The following is a 22348-nucleotide window of genomic DNA, read 5'->3' on the forward strand; positions in this document are numbered from 1 at the left end:
ACTATAGGCTCGGGCTGTGCCGGGTGGAGAGGGGTTGAGGGAGAATGTTCAGGGGGCGGGGCGGGGCGGGGGTGGGGTCACCCAGGCCGGGTTCAGAGTAAGGATGTGAGATGTTAGCAGTTACTCTTGCGCTCCGAACCTGTTTCCAAAAATGCCTTTTTCACTTCCCAAACCACAAGCCATTTCCCAATTAATCCCTTGCTATCAGTGCAGATAAGAAGTAGCAGTGTATAGAGTGTGATTGGACTCCGGAAGTATACAGCTTGGGAAATATATACCCAGGAATTCCAAGTGAACTTGGCTGCAGCCAAGCTGTGCGGTTTATCCAGAAAGCGGTCTCTCTCTCTCTCTCTCTCTCTCTCTCTCTCTCTCTCTCTCTCTCACACACACACACACACACACACACACACACACACACACACACCAGTAGGAGGCGCCTTTTAACCCCAGCTGAATCCTCTGACATCCGGCTGCCCAGGGACTTCTCAGGCCTTGAACTTCAAAGAGCTGGGTGCGCACCCACGAAGTCACCCAGGTCGGGATTCAGAGCTGGCAGGGCACGTAGATCTGTGCCTGGAGTCGTGGGGTTCCCAGGCAAACTTCCAGGCAGGTGAGGCGCCACTCAGTTCAGATCACCCTCCCCGGCTCCAGGCGGAGGGAGAAGCCAGCCTGTGATTCGCTGGAAAGTTTTCTGCCAAGCTGGGAACGCGCCCCTTACGGGGACACTCCCGAGCTAGGCTAGGGCTCGAAGTGGCGATCCGGAGGGCGTCCGGGACACCAGAGAGTGGGAAGCTGACCGAAAGCATGAGCTGAAAGGCTGGAAAAACTTCCTTCCTCCTCCCCTCCTCCGCCCATCATTGGGCTTGGCTGCCTGCAGGAGCGGCGGCCTGCGCGCACCAGAAGGTGAGTTTACAGCCAGGTGAGGTCGCCGAACAGGGACTCCCAGCTCCCATTATCCCGCAAGGGCCCCTCTAGACAGCCATTCCCCAGCCGCAGAGTGGGAGGTCCGGGACCCTGCACTGCGTTGCAGGGCCAGGCCCTCCAGCCTGCTCCGCCCCAGGGTCCGGGTCCCCGCCTGGTGGCGTAGGGCGCAGGGTGGGCAGGTGGGCGGTGCCTCCTGCGGGCGCCCTCGGTCCCTCCCTCCTGCTCTCCGCGCTTTGGGCCGCGCTGGCTGATCACCACAGAGGTCCCCGGGCTGCGCGCCCTCTGCACGCTGTGCTCCCCGGCTCCGGCTCCGCGGCCCGGGATTGCCTGGGGTGGGGGTGTCGCGAAACCCCCAGCCCCGGGCCTGCGGACAGAGACCAAGCGTGGCCCTTTGCCTTAGAGGTGAGTCTGCGTCCTCGCGCCGAAAAGTGCACGGTAGGGCCCGGGTTGGGTATCCGTGCGTCCGGGACCATCAAGTAGGACATGTTCCCCAGGGGACTCCACTCGGTGGGGGGGGGCGCACCCTCCGTAGCCGCACCCGGCTGATGTGGGGTACTCCCGCCTCCCCGCGTCGCTCTGGCTTTGGCCTCGGGAGCCCCCTGTTGGCGGGGACAGGTTCCATCCGCTTGTGCCTGGACAGAGCACCTGGGCACTTTTTGAGAGGAAAGAACTTGGATAGGGCACTGAGCCGTCCGCGGAGCCTCTGTCCTTGTAATGTAGGGGTGGACGTTGTGTATTCTTACTTCCTTCTGACTGTTACCGGATTAAGAGGCAATCGAGGGGTGGAGAGCCAGCGGTCCTCCAGGGTCCTTGGTTTCTTCGCCTGTAAAATAGGAGTGACTCTAGGAGCCCTAGGAGTCCTAGGCTGAGGCTAAGTATTCGCAGACCAATGACTGTAGGTTAAGTTACAGGCTGCAGGGAAGAACAAAATACCGACGACATAGTAAGTTTGCTTGTAATTGATATGAGTGTTGCGGGTGCATTTGAGGAGGGAACGCCGAGTTTGATTATCACGTTGGCCACTTTGAGAATTTTTTTCTCACGCACAAGGTAGGAGCAGGAGACCTGTCCATGGGGGACCCTGCAAGGTGGTGGGTTGCTCCTCTGATGATATATGTGACCCTGAGCCAGGTCCTTGGCCAATATGGGAACTTAGAGATGAAGTCAGGAGTGGAGTGAAGGGGCAGGACCTAGGTAAGTTAAGCAGGCTTTGGGGGGGGGATAGGGATCCCCACCTGTCCACTCCAGGGCTTCCTCTAGCTTTTGTTTTGAAAGCAAACTTGAAGGTTGGCCTCTTAAGAGAAGGGTCAAAGAGCTTCCCCACTGAGACCTGTCATTCAAGGGTCCTTGGGGGGAGTTACTCCTTTCCAAATATCTCCCTCAGAACCAGATCAAAGGTTCCCCAAACCCAGACAGAAAGAAAAGGGTGAGCAGAGAAAAAGAGACTGGTGGCCATTCTGTTGGTCATTGGGCATCACCCAAAGCCAGCCCTGTCTAATGGGGAAATCAAGGAAGTCAGCGGTAGATATGACAAGGGCTGTGTGATGATGGTGAGCCAAGTCACTTCACCCCCTCTGAGCCTGTCTCCTCCTCCAAGCCTGGAGTGCCCACCTCCTGGACTGCAATAAGGCTTTGGTGGCACACACTCTGTAATTACTGTATTGGGGGGCTTAGAGAGAGATGAAAGTGAGTACTGGTGTAGTCATCAGGACGTTGGTATCCCCGGAGGACAGGAGAGAAAGATGTCAGAGCAGACGAGATGACAGGAACAATAATATGGAGGTCTATAGGTGTGCGGATGTCCTGGCTGGGGTACCATTTGAGTAGTGTGCGTGGGCTTATGAGCAGGTTGAGGGGAAAGTTAAAGGTCTGGGGGTTTACGATGAGATGGACTGGATAGGCACCAGGGTGAGGGAGATGTGGGGACGGGGGTAGAATGGGACCATCCCACAGAAGTGAGCAGAGGTAGACCAACCATTTTGTGTAAACCAGGAGCTGCCGACAGTGGACATTGTAGACACACATCCTATTCTAGGTTTTAGGGCAGGGAGTCATCTGACCTTACCGTTCAGATAATTCTGGTGTGAGGGTCAGGGCAGGGGTCTCAGGGGTAGAGTACTTGCTTGTGATGCAAGGCCCTGGGTCCCATCCCTGGCACTGTACAAGTCACAACAGCAGCAACGAGACAGTCTTAAACTTTATTCAAAAAGACAGCCAGGAGCAGGAAATCTGACTCTGGACAGTAGAGACACTGAGGGGCACTGGGTAGGAGACCATACAGGAGGCAAGGATCAACTTGTGACCTTCACATGTGACTGATGATCGAGGGCAAGACCCCTGGACTCTGTAGGAGGCCCAAATGGCTGCTCTCTTTCCTACCAGAGAATCCATGAGTTCCCAGGATGTTGTCAGAGCCCCGGACCCTCCAGCGGTTGCTTGGGTTCCTGATGTCACAGGTTCGGGGCCTTCTCTGGCCACAGTGAGAACAGAAGAGGCCGCTCCTGCTGCTGTCCTCCAGGAGCAGTGTGGCCTTTCGGGTTTTTTGGGGTGGGGCCCCTGATGTACACTAGCATACCTCTGCATTTTTGCCCTTCCCTGTTCTGAGGCTGGCAGGGAACCTCTCCCATCTCTTGTTGCAGTTGCAGATCAAAAAGAGATCCCAGGGCCGATTCTAGGGAGTCAGCAGCGCTGGGAAAGTTCCAGGAGCTTCCCTCTCTCCACGGGGTGTGAGGAATCTGCATCTGGCTGGCTGCTTCCTTTCACTTTTATGGTCAATGCCCTGGCACTCAGGGATGCATCCTGCACTTAGCAGCCTCGGGAACACCCTCCGTGTGTGTGTGTGTGTGTGTGTGTGTGTGTGTGTGTGTGTGTGTGTTTGTGTGTGTGTGTGTGAAGTCTCATTGCCTGGAGGCAACAGGAGGATCCTGGAGTGTGGCAGATGGAGGGGAACGTCTAGCTGTCCGCACACCACATCCATGGGACCCGCTCATGTAACTCAGAAGGACCAGAGACCTGCGCAGCAGATAGGTGCACATCTCCCTTCTGGGGTCCTTCATGCGATCCTGGGGGTGGGGCCTGGTGGTCACATGGGGGACAGCTTGGATGATTTCATAGTTTCTGGGTCTTTCTGGATGTTCCATCGACTCCTGCTTCCCCCCAGCCTGGACAGGTGGTGCAGCCTAGCATGGCCTGACAGTGTATTCCTCCCCCACACACACCCCTGCGCACCCCCTCCTCCAGCCCTTGGCGCCAGGCCTCCTCTCCTGGGAGCTCTTGTTTGGTTTTGCTTCCCTGCCACAGGCCAGGCTGCCTTGACCACTTCCAGATGGTCCAAGACAGGGGCCAGAAATCTGACAGGTGGGTCTGTGCTAAGCTGATACAGCCACCATACCTTGGGTTGATTCTCTCAAGCCCCAGCCCCATCTCAGAATGGCAGCTTGGCCCGGGCACTCTGCCTGCCTGCCACCGTTCAGCTGTTCCCTCTGGCTCCTTTCTCCCCTGGCCTAGATTTGCAGGCTCAGCCGCCCTCACATTTGCATGCCGGTCACTTTAGGACCCAGGATGTTGGAACCAGCAGCAAGGGGACCTTAGCTTCAGAAGTCCAATCTCCTAATCTTACCAATGGGGAAACTGAGGCCTGAGGAGAGGGAAGAGCATGCCTGAGATTAAAGCCAGGTCCAGGCCTTGGTTTTCCCAGTTCTGTCTTAGATGATTTATTGTTATATTTTATTTACTACTGGTGTGTATGTGTAGGTGCGTGCATGCCAAGGCATGTGAATAGAGGCCAGAGGAAAACCTTTGGCAGTCAGTTGTCTCTTCTTCCTTGGTTTCCGGGGGGATGGGAACTCAGGTCGTCAGCCTTGGCAGCAAACATCTTTACCTGCCGAGCCATCTCACCAGGCTGTCTTGGATGTTTCTCAGAGCCCTCCCGTTTGTTTGTCTGCTGTGTGACAATCTCATGGAGCCCAAGCTGACTTTGAACTCTGTATATAGCTGAGGGTGGCTTCTGGTCCTCTCGCCTCACCTCCTGAGTACAAGGGCTACAAACATCCAACACCACACCCAGCTTATATGGGGCTGGAGCTGGGGCCCCTCGCTCAGGTTTATCATTGTCACATCCTGTCTGCTCATTGTCATCTGGGAAGGGGCTGCTAGTGATGTGTCTGACACTCCCCTCATCCACTGAGCCATACAGGTGTCTCGGCATCTGCAGATTGAGGAAACCGCTGTTGCTCCAGATGTCAGGCACACATATGCCTTGTAAGGACAGGGAGGGACTGTGTCATAGACCCAGCAACACTGGCTGTAAATTTGGCTGAACTTACTCTGCAGTGCTACATCTGGTTTTACATCCTGAAGGGACAAGTTTTCCCCTACATGCTCCAACATGCTAGACTCATGTCCTTCTACATGGCGACCATCAGCAATTCAGGAGTCTGCCTTTTAGGGTCAGTTCAGTCAGGACACTTCCTTGACTCTAACACAATTCAAAGTGCATGGGGCTTCGTGGTCCACGCTTCCGTGAGTGTTGAGGAGACATCTGATCCTCATGAGGTTTTTAGAAAGAGGAAGCTGGCATTTGGATGGGGCTGCTGGGAGCCCAAGGTCAACAGAGGAAGAGTCTAATTTTAGCTATGTTCATTTTAAGCCAACCAGTGGTACCACCCCTGGTCCCATGGCTTCGCCAGACTAGGCATCCCTGGGGTGTCTGATTTGGGCTTGTTCATTTCAGCCCTTCTTCTCAGGAGCAGGTAGAGAAAGTAGAGGCTGAAGAGATGCCTCAGTGGCTAAAAGCACTTGCTATACAATCATGGCATCAGATCGTTACTTTCATGTAACAGGCTAGGCATCTCTCCTTTACTGGTAACCCAGATCTGTAGGGTTTACTGACTTCCAGTCTAGCTGAAAAAACAAAAACAAAAAACCTCCAAGGTTCAGAGAGAGACCTTGCCTAAAAGAATAAGGTAGAAAGTGCTAAAGGATGACACATGGACCCTCTTCTGGCCTCTGCACATGTGCACTGGTACACACACACACACACACACACACACACACACACACACACACTAATGGGCACATAACACTTACATAGACACACACACTTTAAAGATTAAAAAAAGATGTTTTAAAGAGTCAAAGGCCAAATAAAATGTTCGAGAACTTGCTTCCTGGGCAAGGGAGATCCTCCTGTGGGGAACAGACTTCTGGGAAGGGACATTTTTTAGTACATTGGAAGTCCTGACCAGACGATAGGTGTCTTCCAGGCTAACACTTGTCCACTGTGGGCATCATCTTTTATTTGTTCGGGTTTATTTTATTTTTTGAGACTGGGGTGCCTCGTATCCCAGGCTGGCTTTCATTAGCTATATAGACAAAGATGGTCTTGAACTCCTGACCCTCCTGCTCCCACTTCTCCAGTTCTGAGATGGCACGCATGTGCCAACGGTTTATATAGCATCTGATCAGTGGGTTTGACGGTCAGTTAAATGTTCTTGCCCCGTCTTTATAAAAAGTGAGTAAGAGGAAAGACTGGAAATCTATATGCACAGTTTAAAAAAAAACATTTTATTTATTTTGTGTCTGTCTTGGAGGAGTTGTGGGGGTAGGTGTGTAGTTGCCATGTCTATTTTATGGAGGTCAACGAATAACGTAAAGGAGTTGGCGGCCCAAGGATCAAACTCAGGTCAGTGAGTGTGGCGGCAAGCACTTTTACCTTCTGAGTCAACTCACTGGCCCAGGGAAAGTATTTTTCAGTAAATTTTATAGTAGTAGTGGTGGTGGTGGTGGTGGTGGTGGTAGTATTTTGAGACATGTTTTCATTATGTAGCCCTGACTTACCTGGAGCTCTATGTAGACCAGGCTGGCCTCAAACTCACAGAGATCCTCCTGCCTCTCTAGTCCTAGAATTAAAGGCATGGGCCACCACTCCCAGCATATTTTAATCAACTTAAAAATCACATTATTATTATTATTATTATTACTGTGTGTGTATGTGTGTGTAAGAGAGGGGGAGGGGTACACTCATTCCAAGGTATGGCTGCGGAAATCAGGGGACAACTTTTCAGGAGGTTCTCTCATGAAACGCAAAACCTGGCTTGACAGTGTACACTCCCTGGGTTCGGCAGTTCCCTTTTAAAGAATTCAGAGACCTTTAAAGTAAAATGTGTCACCAAGTGGCACATCGTGTGGTTTGGTTTCACCCCACCTACCTTTGCCCGCTGAGCCATCTCTCTGGCCCAGGGGACATCTGTGAGTGACTGTGGTCTGAGCCAAGCAGCACATGTCGGTCTCTGCAGTGAGAGCTTTGGGCAGTCTTGCTCCGGGCTGCTGCGTTTTTTTATGCTGCGATCCTGGGAACTCAGGATTCCTTGGACAGTTCCCAGAAAGCAGCTCAGGCTTTGCAAGGACAGAGCTCAGGGGTGGGAGGCAGGGCCAACAGGAAGGAGGAACTGCTTGCCACTGTTCCCAATATACACTGGCTCCCGAAGGTCCCTTTTAAAGAATTCAGAGATGTATATTACAAAGTGCAGAACCACTCTTCACGCAGCCTCCTCAATTCTTCTTAGAAGAAACAGAGGCAGGAGTGGGTGGGTGCCAGACCTTACTTTGGTGAGTGTTCTCAAATGGAGACAGTGAAGGTGTTCCAAAGGAGGCTAGGCAGTCAGTGTGAGGTAGCTAGCTGGCCTGGAACCCACGTCTGCAGCACAGACTGCCTTGGCTGAAGGCCACAGTGTGCATGCACTAGGAACACTCTTTAGGAAACCCCGCTGCTATCTGACAGCAGGCCCTGCTTGTAGTGCTGACCCAAAGCATCAGGGCTGAAGAGACGGTTTAAGGTTAAGGGCACTGGCTGCTCTTGCACAGGACCTGGGTTTGATTTGGTCTCCAGAACCCACATAGCAGTTCATAACAGCCTGTAACTCCACTTCGAGTGGAGGATCGGATGTCCTCTTCTGGCATTCTTGGGTACCTGCACACACTCGGCACACACGTACACGCAGGCACTCGCATACAAGTCAATTAAAAATAAATCTGTTTCTAAAAGCACACTTGGTTCAAAGGCAGCACTTATCCAGCACCCAGGCATAATAACCTACTTCCTGTTTCATCTCTGCTTCCTCCTCCTCTTCCTTTAAATATTCTTTTTTGTTTTGTTTTGTTTTGTTTGAGACAAGGTCTCACACATACTCCCAGGCTGGCCTCAAACTTGCCAAGTTCCCCATCTCGACCTTGAACTCCTGAGCCACCTGCTGTGCTGGGATTACAGACATACCGCCACACCCAGTGTAGGTGGTGCTGGGGTTCAACCACAGAGCTTTGTGCATGCTGGGTAAGCTCTCCTCTAGTGAACTATATCCCAGTCCCTGTCTGTCTATCTGTCTGCCTATCTGTCTCTCTCTCTTTGTCTCTGTGTCTCTGTCTCTCTCTGTGTCTCTGTCTCTGTCTCTGTCTCTCTCTGTCTCTCTCTCGTGTGTGTGTGTGTGTGTGTGTGTGTGTGTATGTGTGTGTGTGTGTGTGTGTGCGCGCGCGCACTCGCGCGTGTGCGCGTGAGGCCAGAATCATCAGCCTAACTTCTCCCAACATATGTTGGTAGAACCAGAACTCAAACTTCCCATGGTGGGCCAGTGCCTTTGCAATCATGGTCTCATGTAATACCCAGTTCTGAAAGTCTCCAGAAGGGTCTGCTGTGTTCTCTGCTGGACACTTGGAGTGACTGCTGGGACTAAACCCTGGCTGGACCTTGCATATGCTAAGCGACTAAGCTACAGTCTTAGGTACTCTCAGTGAAATCTCACATTTTGGCCAGCTTCTTCTTCTTCACCTTAGGTCTGGAGAGGGGCTGAGAACCGACTCACCCTCTTCCCATGCGTTTTCCCTGCCCCCACTGTCTGGCTTGAGTAGGGTGTGGACCTAGACTGTTGATATTTGGTGGAAGGAGCCTGATTTGTTTGTTTGTTTGTTGTTTTGTTTTGAGACAGGGTTTCTCTGGGTAGCCCTGGGAACATTATTTTTAAAAAGCTCTCAACCTCTCCCTAGAAAAGCAATGCGAAGAGTCTTCAGGTCAGTAGGCCCGTGAACTGCTGTTTGCCGTTGGGAGTTATGGGTGGGAACTGCCTCTGCGCAACTCTTGTTTTCAAATGATCAGCAGTGCAAGTGGTTGCCTGGGTTCCACGCCTAAGCATATGTAAGAATATTTGCATAAACAAATTGACAAACAAATGCATGGTTTCAGTCCTTAGTGACTGAGTCTGCTATCTACAGAGAGGCAGCCCCTGCTCCCAGGGATGCAGCCTATGGTCCCGAGGGAGACAGTGGGGAAAGTACCTCCAAGTTGGAATCTGATCAGGGGACCCGGGACCAGGAGGGAGCAGGGGTTAACTCAAACTCAAGAGTGCAGGAAAGAGCTTTATTTTAGAGGCAGCATCTCATGTGGCACAGGCTAGCCTAGAACCATATGGTTGATAATGACCTTGAAGTCCGCATCCACCAGCCAAGTGCTGAGATCTTCCCACCGCACACCTGTTTGAGGCCAGGCTGGGAATTGAACTCCAGGACCTCACTCTTGCTAGGCAAGCATGATACCTACCCGTGCTAGATTCCCCAGCCTGAGGGAAAGAACTCCTAAGGAAGTGGGGTCTGAGCTGAACTGGGAAGGGGAACGAAGCTCAGATGACGGGCAAGTAACCTGGTGGATGTAGCAACAAGTTCTGGAAGTAGTAGAGTTAAGTTCCCAAGGGCCCATAGAGCTGCGAGGGCAGGCTGGAAAAAAAAACCTACGGAATTTCCTTCTGCAACTTATTTTAGTGGTGGCGCTCCCCTCCCACAAATTAAAATAGAGCTGAGATGCAATCCAGCAGCTCCATTTTGGGATATACCCCCAAAAGAGTTGAGCTCAGAAGAGACATTTGTATGTTGTGTTCACTGTTACGTGTGAGAGATAGAATGTGGGAGGGGTGTTCAGTGGCAGACGGACAAACAGACAAAATGTGACCCGCTACCTGAGGACGTTGTGCTAAGAGACAAAAGCCTGTGAAAAGACAGGCCGGGGAGGGGGTTGGTTCTCAGCCTGTCATGCATACTCGAGGACCTAAATTGAGATCCTCAAGGCAGAAGGGGAGTGCATTGCTGGCTTCCAGGGACAAAGGGAGGGGGACAGTGAGCTGCCCTGTGCTGGGGAGGGGTTTGGTTTTTACAGTGTGAAGAGCTGAATGGATCAGTGTGCTGCCTGTCCATGATGGTTGGCCTATGACATGAGTGTCCTTAATGCCACCAAACTGCATGCTTAAAACTTGGTAAGGAGGCCGGGCGTGGTGGCACATGCCTTTAATCCCAGAACTCGGGAGACAGAGGCAGGTGGATTTCTGAGTTCGAGGCCAGCCTGGTCTACAAAGTGAGTTCTAGGACAGCCAGGGCTATACAGAAAAACCCTGTCTCGAAAACCAAAAAAAAAAAAAAAAACAAAAAACAACTTGGTAAGGAGGCTGCTGAGATGGCTTAGTGGGTAATGAGCTTACTTACCTAGCAGTCCTGACCCCCACTCCCACCCCACCCCCACCCCCCGAATTCTGTCGCCAGAACCCATGAAAAGGAGGAAGCCACACTGACCTCCACAAGTCAATAATATTTCCTAACACTTGGTAGAATAATAGAGTTTATATCATAAAGAACAAATTTGCGCAATAGAATTTTTCACAATAAAAAAAATTGAGGGATGGAGTCATTTTGGAAACATGGCTCTGCATTCCTTGAGTTTTCTGACAGATCAGGCGAGGCTCTTGGTTTTGGGGCACAGGGCACACAGGAGAGGCAGTTCCTGTCTTCCTGGGGAGCAGGGAGGGGCCAGTGAACTAGGGAGCAAACAGTTGAAATTAGTCAGCAAGCCCAGCAGACAGAGCTGGGCTAACATCTTCAGGGCGTTCTTGCTGCCTGCAGACAGGCCCAGGCAGCCGTCCCGGTTCTCAGAACTGGCCTCTTCAGAGACCCTCTGCCCTCCATCCTCCCAACTAATGATGGACCACTGCTCAACCCTGGACTTGACCCCAGGCCTTGGTCCCAAGAAGCCGCTTTCTACTTCCCTTTTCCTGCTCACCCTGGTCAGGGAAGTCTGATGAGTTTTCACTTCCTATTTTCTCTGCTTTTCTGCCCTGATTGTCCAAACTATCTCTCCCCCTCCCCTCCCCCTCCCATCCCCCTCCCTCTCCCCTTTCCTCTTCCTCCCTCTGTGTCTCTCTGTCTCCCTCCCTCTCTCAATGGAGAGATGGGTAAGTAAGAGCATGCCCACTGCCTTCTGATTTCCTGATGTGAAGCCATCAGCTGCTTCGTGTTTCTGTCGTGACCTCCCAGCCACGATGGGCTACATCCTGGAACTGACGGTTGGACTCAACCCTTCTTCTTTCCATTGCCTTAGTTAGCGTAGTCTATCACAGCAAATGGAAAAGAAACAGGGTCTTTTTCTATAGCCGTAGTCTATCACAGCAAATGGAAAAGAAACAGGGTCTTTTTCTATAGCCCAGGCTGGTCTGGAACTTGTGATCCTCCTGCCTCTGCCTCCTGAGAGTTGGGATTAGAGGTTTGTGCCCCTCTGACCTACTCTCAACCTTATTTATACCAACCACAATGTAAACACTGTAGAACTCTTAAATGGAATGGCTTAGGGAATAATGAAGAGAAGGAAAAGATCACGTACATGTTTAATATATCCCCAGGTATATGTAGTTGGTTGAATCCTGGGATGCGGTTCCCATGGATACAGAGGGCAGCTGCTCTGACCAGATATAAGTCATGGACATATTACCACTGACGCTATGGGATTTGTTTGCATGGCTCAGGCCTTCCCAGGGCCATCGTTCCACTCTGACAACCTAAAACTACAATGTATGTGTTACAGCTCCTAAGTCTGTCCTGGTCCATTGGAGTTTTCAGATTTTCCTTGAATTCCCTGACCTTGAAAGCTGGGACCTGTGCTGGCCAGCACACTTCATGTAGCTGTCCCTCAGACTGGGTTTGTCCGATGTTTTCTCAAATCTAGTCAGGGCCTTTCTAGTTCCTGCACGGAGGAGGTGCTCTCTCTGCACTGTATCAGGACCTGTAGGTTACCCATGTGACATTTTTCAGCCACGATGCCATGATGGCCTTGAACACTGGGTAAGTGAGTGTCTGCCAAGTAATTGCAACACCCCCCGCCCTTGGCAAGGGGCTTTTAGGCCGGGCAGTGGTGGTACACGCCTTTAATCCCAGCACTTGGGAGGCAGAGGCAGGTGGCAAGGGGCTTTTAACATGGTGGCAAAGGTAAAATTATACAGGAAATGGTTGCTAGATTCGGTTTCTAAAATGAAAGCATTTGGTAAACTGAGGCAGTGTTCTCCGTGCACGCCTGGAAAGATTTGTTCTCTAAACACTCACAGGAGCTCAAGCTGAATGCTCTTGTCCAGGCGTGGGACATAGATGATGCTACTGCAGTGGGCACAAGGGGAGACCTGGAGCAGCATTCTGCCTGATAGTATTGAAGGTCATGCCAATTCAGACCATACTACATCACGTAAGAACAGAAAGTGTTGTAATGTCTTAAGGTAACGGGCAGGTAACATGGCTTAGTGGATGAAGGCCTCCAAGTCTGAGGACCCGAGTTTAATCCCAGAGACTCACAGGGTTGAGCGCAAAAGGCAACTCTGCAAGTTGTTTCTCTGATGTCCACGCGCATCATGACATTTACACGCCCACCTGTGTGTGAGTACACACGCACAGTAGATAAATAAGTGCAATAAAAAACCTTAACTTAAAAGTCTTGTGGGCTCTCCGAGTGGGGCTCCGTTGACAGAGAGTTCCTCTAGCATGTACTAAGCCCTGGGTTCCATAGCCTGTGCTACGTGAGCCAAGTGTGGCAGAGTATGCAGGCTATCCCAGTGCTAAGGATTAGAAGTTTAAGGTCATCCCAGATACATAGTGAGTCTGAGGCCAGCCTGGGCTACATGAGACCCTGACTCAAATTCAGGAAGGAAGGAAGGAAGAAATAGAAGGTAGCACTTTCATGTGTTCAAGGTGGGAATGTATATCATTGGTATCAGAGGCTGAAAAATTAGATCTCCAAGCACCAGGGTTACGGCTCAGTAGTAGAGGGTTTGGCAAGCATGTGAAAGGCCCCACTCCACTTCCACCCCACCCCCACCCCCAAGGACTAAAAATACCCCAATATAAATATTAGGTCTTAAACCATGTTTTAATAAGATTGTATTATGGGGGGGGGGACAAAAAGAACACATGTTTTCACTGTCTACAAAGAAAGCCAGGGAGCCCCACAGATCTAATCAGTAATTAAGGACTACAGTGTAGTTAGTTTTCATTTTCTTTCTGCCGGGCTAGATTTACAAACTGGTATTTAATAAACAAACGTTGTTTTTGTGGCTAGAGAAACTGTTTTCTTCTTAAAAAAAAAATCTCTGCTTCGTTGGTTGTGCTACTAGGGAGTGTGGCCTTGTGGAAGGGGCTTGGTGAATATTCCTGGTGGCTCTTTTGGGATTCAAACTCAGTTCCCTTTAAGAGGCTTAGAAAGCTGGGGTAGTGAACAAACCCTCTCCTAAAATCTCCTGCCTCTGCAGGTGACTCAGTGTGTGTCTTTAGATAAAAAGAACAAACCTGCATGGGTTTGGCAGTAATACTGCTAATGAAATAGGGCCGGCTCTTTCCCGTCCTGCGTGGAAATTTAAGGGTCCACAGAGAAGACCCAGAAGAGACCATCTGGAATCCATCATCCCCTGGTCTTAAGTCTTTGCCTACCTTCCTGCCCCCACCAGCAGATGAGGTTGCCCAACTCCCCGCTGGGCAGGAATCTGACTTCCCCCTCAGTGCTAACCCCTCCCTTCCCATCACAGGCCTGGAAGGAACAATGGCTTTTGTATGGTTCCGAAACTATGTTTTATCAACTCCGTTTAATTACAAAAGTTGTGTGTATGCATGAAACAATCAATGTCGAAGGCTACCTAACACTAATACTAAAAATCCCTTTTAATTTCTGGGCGTCAACCAGAGGTACTCAGAGTCCCAGTCTCCACACAAGCACGTCCTGAAATCATCTAAATCATCTCTCCACTAAATGCTGCGTGTACCTGGTCGCACCTGAGCGCTTGGCAAGCAGAGCAATGGAATATTGCAGTTGTCAGAGCGCCTCAAAACCGTTGAGTCATTTTAAACGTGCACTAACTCATTTCCGGGTCATAGCGCCATGGGAACCCCGGGAGTAAACCACCTGGGAGTTTTTTATGCCTAGACCTCCACGTCTGCCTTTTAGAAAGGCAAGTCAGTAGCTTCCCTCAGATATTCCAAGAGGTCTGTGCACCCAAAGAAAAGAAAGGTCAGAACCAGGCAGGGAGGTCTGAGGAGCAAGCTTCAGGGAAGTGGGTGACCTTTGTGCTGGGGTGACCTCTGGACTTTTTGCCAGCGATTCCTATTTCTCTGATTGCCCAGCAGAGAGGCTGCTGATGCAATAGCTTTGTCGGAGGTGAGAGAGACCTCGGCTGCCACCTTAGAGATGAAGTTCCCAGGCTTCACCGGATGTCTTCTCCTCTTGCCCTGATTCACAAATGTGGATGGAGAGTCGCCCTGGCAGCCAAGGAGGAGCACACGTGCTCTCCAGGGACGAGCTGGTTTCCCGGAACTTGATGAGGCTTCCTGTAAGCTGGCTGAACACCATTCAAGAAGTAGTTAGGGAAATTCCTGAGGGACAGAGCCATCATTGTGATGAAAGCCTAAGATGTTTGGGGACTGTCCTTAACAGGATTGCTATCTGGAGAAGAGGGAGGTATGTCCTCCAATTATCCTTGTGGATAGGGAGCTATTGAATGTTCGGAACAATCTTCTGACTAATAGGGAAACTGAGGCAGGGGGCTACTACCCACTGTGCAACATCTCCACATCTCCAGGGTTTCTGTCCTTTAGATCACAACTTGAATAGTTGTAATTTAAATAGGGATGGGAGGGTCCTGGCTCCTCGTGGTCATTAGGGACTCCTGTTCTTTAGGGACCTCCTGGTCATTAGGGACTAGTGATCTTCCGTACTTTCATTTCTGAGGGATTGATTAATAATATTCCCAGCCAGGCCATTTGACTGCCATGTGGTGGGCCAGTTCTCAAGGAAGCTAAGAATGGCCAGTCTGGGCTACAAAGAGAAACCAGTATGGATTTTGGGGAGACTTCTGGGGTAAAGAAGTGGGGTGATTCATAGCTTGGGGGAGGTGACCAGAGTCACAGGGAATGTCCTACAAATCCAGTATCAAACTTTTGGGCTCCTCGGGGTGCTTGTGTGTTCTCATGGCAAGGTCAGCATGAACCAAGGGTGCTGGGTTTTTTTTGTTTTTTTGTTTTTTTGGGTTTTTTTTTTTTTTTTTTTGCTTTCTGACCCCAAAATTGATAGGTTATTTCTCCGACAGTGGAATGAGCCAATTCAAGCCAGATTGGATTATATTAAATGTAGGTTTATTGGGAAACTGCACTCAAGCGAGTTCACTGGCCCCCAAGGATTGAGGCCAAGGGAGTCAACATGGGGGTGGGGGGAGAAAGAGAGATAGGGTGCTGGAAGAGAGAGAAGGGAGAGGAGGAGGGGAGGAGAGAGAGAGAGGAGGAGGAGGGAGAGAGAGGGAGAGAGGGAGAGAGGGAGGGAGAGAGGGAGAGAGGGAGGGAGGGAGGGAGAGAGAGGGAGAGAGAGAGGGAGAGAGAGAGGGAGAGAGAGAGAAAGAGAGAGAGAGAGAGAGAGAGAGAGAGAGAGAGAGAGAGAGAGAGAGAGAGAGAGAGAGAGCAAAGTGTCTGGATTATATAGGGAAGAGCCTCTTAGGAAGGGCAGTCCAGCCCCCAGCTGGAAAGTGGGGGCAGGTATGGCCTGAGGGATGCTTTGTGGAGGCCAGGTCTGCTTTGATTATGTAAAATATGCACCTTAGTCCTTTGTCCCAGGGTCCAAAACCAAGCAAAAAGGTCACATGCTGGACACCAGTGCAGACCAGTGGTTTCAACAGAAGCAGCTTGCAAGCTTCTGTATAAAGAGCCAAGGTAACAACTGTTGTCCTCAGGACTCCCGCTCCAGAGGGGGCATCGGAGTGCAGAGGACCTGAGATCAGTACAGTGCTCTGCAGTCTGCCGCCTCTGAACCTGCAACTGAAAGCCTGTGAGGCCAGGAACAGGACCCCTGTGTTGTTCCACTGTTGGTAACAGGGCCACCAGCTAGAAAAGAACCCCAGGGACTCAGCTCAGTCAGCCAGCTTCCAGACTCTGTTCCCTTTGTCTGTTTGCTAAATTGGCTTTCATTACCTTCCTTCTTTGTGTGAATGTGTGTGCACAGGGGCACCTCCATGTGGCACGGCTGCACGTGGCAGTGAGAGGACACCTGAAGCAGTTGCTTCTCTCTCCCCACTTTGAGGGTCCCTGGGGTGGGGCTCAAGGTCAGGTCTGGAGGCAAGTGTCTTTACACACTGAACCAGCGGGATGCCTGCGTTTGAGTGGCCGAGATAGCAAGCCCCTCTTCCCATTTAGCAAAAGGTGAAATTATGCCAAGTGTGTGTCTTGTAGGTGAGAATGCTCAGGTTAAGCACGTGCAAACTTGCTGCTGCTGCTGGGGGTTTTACTCTCCCCAGAGGACATGCTGTTCTCTGTGGGGAGGAGGCTTGGCTAGACACCATCCATAAGGTTAAAACCTTCCCCTCACAACTGAAATATTCTTTCATGTGAATTAAGTGTCCGACACAATTTCGGTCCATCCACATGGGGACACCACACACTCATTATGGGGGAAGAGGTAGGAAGGCACAGAAAGATGATTCTAATTGTAAAAGGGTGGGTTTCAAAACTGTCCTGGCTATTTTTCATTTCAAAGATGACATAAATAATACATCTTTTTAAAAATTCTGTATCATTGACTGTGTGAGTGATGAGCTTGTAGGGACCATGCACATGGCACGGCTTAAATATGACACAACTTTAAATATGACACAGCTTAAATATGGAGATCAGAGGACAACATTCACTTACGGGGGATGGAATACAGGTTGCCCGGCTTTCGAGGAGGGAAGCTCTTGTACCTGCTGAGACATCTTGGGGGAGGGCGGGGGGTAAGCCATTTACCATACGGTTCTGACAGCAATTGCTAATAAACTATGTGAGGTTTATATACCCTCTGTTCTCAGCTGTACTATATTCCTTACCAAGAAGTATGTATTACCTTGGATTATGGCAACATTAAAATTCAAACCTTTGTCCTAATGATAGTGGTGACCTTGGACCAATCAATGCTCAGGTCTCTCAATAGAGAGAATAATTTTAGGATTTTGTGAGATCTGGGCATGATGGCCTGCAAGCCTGTAATTCCAGCACTTTAGAAACTGAGGCAGGAGGATAGAGAATTTGAGGCCAGGCTGGGCCAAGCGTGTGGAGGGGGCGGGGTGGAATTTTGCAAAGACTAAATGAACCAAGTGCTAGTTGTGAATTTTTTTACTGTTGCATTTTTAAAAGACACAATCTCACACAGACCAGGCTAGACTCTAATCCACTATGTAGCCGAGGATGGCCTTGAATGTCTGCTCCTCTCGTGCCACCCTCCTCAGTACTGAGAGGATACGAGTGCACCGCCACGTGCTGAGGACGGAACTCAGGGACTCGTGTAAGCCAGGCAAGCGGTCTCCAGACCCCACGAGCTTTGGAAAAGCTTTCCCTTGGGGTGAGCCTGTTTGTAATTAAAACAAGCCACATCTAGCAGCCCATGGGGTTTCATCTCAGAAGGACCAGTGTGGTGAGCGATCCGACTACCCCGTGGTGTTCACTATCTGCTCTGCGTCTGGACATGGTGGCACGAAGAGGCCGGGCTCCTGCTTTGCTGTGTCACCAAGGGCTCCTCCAACTGTCATCTGGTTTCTGTCTCCTGCACAAAGAAACAGTTTGGTGTTCTGACATAGTGACAAATAAGGACGGTGGAGTCCGACAGTAGAGCCCTCATCTATTACCCAGGGAGAAGGATACTGCCACCTGCCCAGGGTGGGGCTGAGGATTCAACATTCCAGTATGGATGAGCTCAGCCAGAACCGACCCAGGTGACATACCACAGCTCAGAAATTCACGTGACGTCAAAAATCGCTTTAAAGTAACTGATTTAGTCAGTTAGTATATTGATAAACCGGTGTAGCCTCCTCTTTGTCATCCCAAAGTCTTTTCCTCACCCCACCTCTTCGGTGAACCAGTTGCCAGTGCTGGGCAGAATAGCAAAGGCCTGTGATCCTAGCTGCTCCGGAGGCTGGGGCTGAGCATCTCAAGTCCCAGGAGCAGCTGAGTGAGATTCCATCCCAAATTTCAAAGTGAAAAGGGCCAGGTATGGTGGCACCCACCTTCAACCCCAGCATTCCCAAGGTGGAGGAAGACGGGCCTCTGTTCCTTTGAGGCCAGGCTGCTCTACCTATGGAATTCTAAACCAGCCAGGGCTATATAGTGACAGTTTGTCTCAAACAAACAAACAAACAAACAAACAAAAACCAAAATGTGAAGAGGTCAAAGCTACATTACAGGGTAGCGTGCTTGCCTAGCAGGTGTGAGACCCCATGTTCAACCTCCATTCTCCCCTCCACTGAAAAGAAAAACCCCGACTCTCTTAAGCAAGTATGCAAAGCCCCCCACCCCATGTGTCACCCCACCCCATGTGTCACCCCACCCCGTGTGTTGGTGGCTGCCGGCAACCACTATAACCCCAGTGTCTGTCTGGACGTCTCCTTTAAATGGAGTCACTTATCATATGACCTGGTACAGTCAGCTTCTTTAAAAAAAATTTTTTTATTGCATTTTTATTTGTTTGTGTGTGTTTCTTGCTCACGTGGGGTTTAGAGACTGATTCACAGGAATTGGCTCTCTTCCAGGGGACTCAGGTCTGGGGGCTTGGCAGCCCAGTGAGCAATCTCACTGGTCGGTGCACTGGCTGGTATATTTATTTTAGCTCATTTGCGTCACAAACCTCGTTCTTTCTGTTAAGCCGCACATCGTCACATGCTGGCTTTTTCGATGCCCACCCCCAAGTCTCTTAGATTTCAACTTGTGTTCCATTCCCAAGGGGCCTGCTGAAGCAGACCCCCCCTTCCCCAAAGTCTCCACAGCCTTAGGTAGAAAGGCCAGAAAGGAAGATGAGGTCCCTGAGGGTCGTCCAGGGATGCTGGGACCAGGAATGGGAGCAAGGCCATATTCAAATAGGTGGGAGACAGAAGACAGGGCTGCTGAGGGTACAGTCTCACGGTGGAGAAGCCAAGGCATCTACTTGCAGACATGTAATTCAGGGAGTCTAGCAGAGCAGCCTGGTCCAGCCATTGTCCCCCTACACGTACCCAGTCCCATGGTGGCAGTCCCATGGTGGGCTTGGGGCTTCCGGAACCCATGGCCTACCTGTCCGCAACTAGACTCAGACACCCTGGAGAACTTGAAAGCCACTGCTCCACAGTCACCTTCCTGTGTGGCCACTCAGTTCTGTCTCCAGCCAGTTCTCAACAAGAACTAAACAGGAAGGGAATCCTAGGGGTTGGAGATCGTCCAGCCCAAGGACAGTTTGGAGGGCTCTGCCATGGGTCCCAGATCTCACAGCTGGACTGGCTGTCTGGTCCAGATGTGATCCATCCCTGTAACTTCCTGCCAAGGTCCTTGGCTGGACCAGCATTCTTTAAGGAACTTTGTAGAAACAGGTTTGGCCCAGTCTCTGCAGTCAGATATCAGCAGGCAGCCAAAGCATCAGAGTTATCAAGCTCTAGCTAACCCCACCCATTTTAAACTTAACACCCCCACTTTTCTGACAAGGTCTGTAGCCTGGCGGGCCCCAAACCCATTGTGTAGCTGAGAGTGATCTTCGGAGTGCTGAAATTATAGGCATTCACCACCACCACAGCAGGTTGACAGTGCTGCGGATTGCAGCCAGGACTTCATGCACGTTAGGCATGCCTCTACCATCTGAGCTATCCCCCTGCCCCACCTACCCCGAACTTGAGAATTCTGATCCCATGGAAAACAGAGTGCTGTGGAGCCAAGAGGATATGAGTTACAGTTCTGACTTTGCTAATTTTGTGGTCTTGGGAAATGACTCAGGATTTCTGATTGGATGTTTTTTTCCCTATCTGTAAAATGGGTGTGGCACCAGCCTTCCTCACTGAAGCAGCACCAATGAAGGCTGACACATGCTACACTTGTGGTGTGTGAAATAGTGTGTAGTCAACCTGGACTTACACGTGTCCAGGGCTAATGTCAGACCAACCAGTCCTTGCCGTCCTCCTGGGAGCCAGACTTGGCCTTGACCCTGTGTTTACATCATAAAAGCCAGACTCTTTTCCTGCCCCCAGTTCACATTCCAGGCAATGTTTCATATAAATACCGTTTGCTTGTTTGTTCTTTAGACAAACCCCACAAATTCTGCCATAAAAAAAAAAATATTTCCTGTCCAGACCCAACACTCAGCCCGCTGTATTTGAAATCAGTTTGTTTTCGGTTTCTAGTGGATTTGTGTGATTTGTTTGCTTGTTCGAATGAGGTAGCCCAGGCTGGCCATGAACTCACTATGTAGCCACAGATGACCTTGAACTCCTGCTCCTCCTGTCTCCACCTCCCCAGCACTGGGAGGACAAGTGTGCCCCACCATTCGGACAATCTAGCCCCAGGATCTAAGCCCATGCTGGCAGCTTCTGACTGCTTTCCACCTGCTGTCTGATGTTCTTCGACATTGCTGTGTCTGTGTTGGCCGAAGGAACTGACGGGTACCTTAGACTGGTTCTCCCATCAGATCAAAGCTGTGTCCCGGGCCAGCTGAGGGCTGTATGGAGAGACTCGGCTTTGCCATGGCTACCAAGGAAGTCAATCCTGAGATGCACATAGCAGCTATGAGGAGAAAGGCCGAAGTTCAACAGCTTGGAGGTGGGGAAGAGAAGGGGAACCCAGTGGTCAGTGATCGAGGAGGAGGCTGGGAAGATGGCTCAGTGGGTACAGCGCAAGCAAACAACCATGAGGACCCGAGACTGATCTCAGCACAAGTGTAAAGGCCAGATATGGTGGCTTAAGCTTACAATCCGGGTGCTGGGGAGGCAGAGACAGACAGACCTTGGCCAGCCTGTGCTGTCTACATGGAGAGTCCTAGATCCTAGTGAGAATCCCTGTCTGAATAAAAAAGGTGGACAGCTCCCAAGAAATGAGATCAACTCAAGGCTGATCACACATGCACGTGTGCACGCACTCACACACACAAGCACGCACACAGAGAGAGACAGAGACAGACAGAGACAGACAGAGAGACAGACAGACAGACAGACAGACAGACAGACAGACAGACAGACAGAGACAGAGGGAGACAGAGAGACAGAGGGAGACAGAGAGACAGGCAGAGACAGAGAATCTTCAAGGTCCTTGTATTGAAGGCTGGCTTATAGCAATTGTTGGGAAGTGGTGGGACCTTTAAGAGGCTGGGGTCTTGTGGAGAAAGTCAAGTCACTGGTGACATGCCCTTGTAGGGGATATTGGGCTTCAACCTCCTTTTCTTCCTCTTCCTCTTCCTCCTCCTCCTCCTCCTTCTGTCTTTGCTTCCTGTCTTCTGAAAAAAGCCTTCTGTTACCTCTGCCGTGTGCTCCTCCCATGATGGCTGCCTTACTGGTCTGAAGCATTTGGGGAGGGAGAGGAGGAGGCTAGGAGGCCGTCATGGTTAGCAGGGGTGAGGGGAAGGCCGAGTGTCCTGGTGGGGCTGTCCTGTACCTTGGATGCGCTGCAGACTGGTGCTGCTCGGACCAGATCCAGCGCTCTGTTCAAAGCAAGCATCTAGGGGTGTGGATGTAGGGCTGAGGTGGTATGGGTGGTCCAGACTCTCCCAAAGTGAGAAGTCTCTGTGGAGCCTGTGAGGAGCCTCTGTGATGTGCTGATGGCATGGGCTGGAGGCTTAGCATGATCAGCCCTGGTAGCTGACAAAGGCTGGGTGAATCTGGTTATGCTGTCATGAGGACCCAGTTGGGGAAAGAAGGGCCCCAGGAAAGACGAGAGCTTTGTGGAGAAGCAGTGAGTTTGGAAGACAGTGGAGTGTGCAAAGGGCAGGTGTGATGCAGGAATGATGAGTTCACATGTCCAGAAAGACCCTGCCGGGAAGATGAAGAAGTCAGGGTAGACATGTGGCAACAGGGAGTGGTGGTGACTGTGGCAAAGTGGAGGCTAGACCCCTTCCTCGGGCAGAGCTGTGACTCATTCTAGGTGCTGGGGTGGGTAGGACCAGTCATGTTTGCGTTCAGCATCGCTGTGTTCCCATGTGTAGCTATCCCACAGTACATAAGATAAACACGCAACACCTCCCAGGCCAAATAAGAAGCTTTGGAGAGGGGTGTGCCATCCTGGGGCTGCCGGTCTGAGGCGAGGGTGCATGTATGCATTGAGGGAGGAGCAAGGAGGCGAGAGGGTG

General features: G+C 50.9%; 1 protein-coding gene across 2 annotated transcripts in view; it reads left to right on the top strand.

The window, feature by feature from the left end:
* Nucleotides 1-461: 461 nt before the first annotated feature.
* Nucleotides 462-22348, top strand: part of Tmem51 (transmembrane protein 51) — a 53170-nt gene continuing 31283 nt past the window's right edge. The window contains exon 1 of one of the 2 annotated variants that reach the window (XM_021160012.3): nucleotides 462-903. The gene's annotated coding sequence lies outside the window, so the exon portion shown is untranslated. Of the gene's footprint in view, nucleotides 904-1040; nucleotides 1327-22348 lie in introns of those variants that run through there. The other variant, XM_021160011.3, reaches the window with a different exon arrangement.

This window comes from Mus caroli, unplaced genomic scaffold (genome assembly GCF_978045245.1).
Source record: "Mus caroli unplaced genomic scaffold, Mus_caroli_1 scaffold_6, whole genome shotgun sequence".
Taxonomy (NCBI): Eukaryota; Metazoa; Chordata; class Mammalia; order Rodentia; family Muridae; genus Mus; species Mus caroli.